Source organism: Chiloscyllium plagiosum, chromosome 8 (assembly GCF_004010195.1).
Source record: "Chiloscyllium plagiosum isolate BGI_BamShark_2017 chromosome 8, ASM401019v2, whole genome shotgun sequence".
In the NCBI taxonomy this organism is placed as follows: Eukaryota; Metazoa; Chordata; class Chondrichthyes; order Orectolobiformes; family Hemiscylliidae; genus Chiloscyllium; species Chiloscyllium plagiosum.
The window spans coordinates 77,701,592-77,703,578 of NC_057717.1; positions in this window are offsets into that span (position 1 = coordinate 77,701,592).

Genomic DNA, 1,987 nt, shown 5'->3' on the forward strand with positions numbered 1-1,987 from the left:
GGGATAGGAGATGATATGGACTGGAAAATATTACAGGGCTAGTGAGGAATGTATGCACCGGAGAATATTACAGAGATGCGGAATATGGTTTGGATTGGAGAAGGATACAAGATAAGGAGGATGGTAATGGACTAGAGAATGGTTCAGGAATGGGAGGTGATATATACTGGAGAACGGTGCAGGGGTAGGAAGGATGGTCCGAAGTGGAGACTATTACAGCAATAGGCAGGATGGAAAGGACGAAAGACAATTACTGGGAGAGGGAAATGTCGTGGTGTGGAAAATGTTACATGGAGAAGACGAGTGGTTTGCACTGTAGAATTAACAGGGATTGGGTGGATCGTATGGAGTGGAAACTAAGACAGAAATAGGGAGGATGGCACGGGCTAAAGACAATTACAGGTGCAGGGAGGATTGTATGAACTGGCGAATATGACAGGAACGTGGAATACGGTATGGTTTGGAGAAATTTACAGGGGTAGGCAGGATGGTACAGACTGGTGAACATAGCAGTGATAGGGATGATGGTAGGGACCGGAGAATTCTACAGGGATAGAGAACGTGGTATAGACCCGAGAATGTTCCACGGGTAGGGAGGATGGTATGAACTGGAGAATGTTACAGGTATAGAGAAGCGATATGGACTGGAAAATATTACACCTCAGGGAGTGCGGTATGGAATAGTGAACATAAAAGTTACAGGGAGGATGGCATATACTGCAGAATTCTGCAGGGTTGGGGAGATGATATAGACTGTGGAATACTCGATGGATAGCGAGAATGGTATGTGCAGTAGAATATTACCAGGATAGAGAGGATTTTGTTGGACTGGAAAATGTTGCAGGAATAGGGAGGATATTATCGACTGGAGAATTTTACAAGGATAGGAAGGGTGATATGGGATGGAGAATCACACAACTGAAGTGTGGTAGGATCTGGAGTTTGTTACAGGCATATGGAGGATGGTTTGGACTGGAGAACATTATAGGGATAGCAAGGATGGAATGGACAGGAGAACATTACAGATAGGGAGGATGATATGGACTGGGGTATGTTACAGGTATAAGGAGGATGGTGTCAAGTGGAGAATAATACAGGGATAGGGCGATGGTATAAACTGGAGAGTACTCCAGGGATAGGGAGCGTGGTATGGACTGGAGAATGTTACAATTATCGGGAAAATTGCATGGACTGGCATATTTTACATGGATAGTGAGGGTAGCATGATCTGGAGAATGTTACAGGATAGTGAGGGAGGTATAAACTTGAGAATGTTGCATGGACGTGGAGACTGGCATTGATTGGAGAATATTACAGATTTGAAGGATGGTTGGACTGGAGAATGTTACAGGGACAGGGAGGGTGGTATGAACTTGTGATTGTTAGAGAGTGAAATGAATGTTTGCACTGGAAGATTTTTCTGAGAGAGTGAGTCTTTTGCATGCTGGAAGATGTGACAGGGATAGGAAAGCTTATCATAATTGGGAGAGACTGCATTCAGAGAGAATGTTGTGAGGGAATAGAGTCCCTTGCGGTATTTTGATGGGCCACAGTGAGAGGAGCTGTTTAAGGACATAAGGAGGATATAACTGCCCAAACTCGTCACACCACTAGGGAGGCATATCACTTCTGTTGGGGTTTTCACAGGATGGATATTGTCAGTGTTTGAAGAGGTTACACAGATTGCGATCATTATAAGGGCTGGACGAGATTATACTGATCGGGATGGATTTAGAGACTGAAGAATGTCAAGAAATATTGAGGGTTGCAATGGTGAGAGAAGGCGTCAGCAATGTTGAGATATGACAATGAAGGAAGTTACCCAGATATCGATGCTGTAGCGTCTGGTTGGGATGACGTAGAGAAAGAGTTGCAGTGACTGTAGGCATTTGCAAAGACAGGGAGGGTACAAGTGTAAGGCAGAGTTTACATGGAAAGGTAGAATTGAAGAGGCTGCAAGAGATTACAGAAGTGAGGAAGGTTGCAT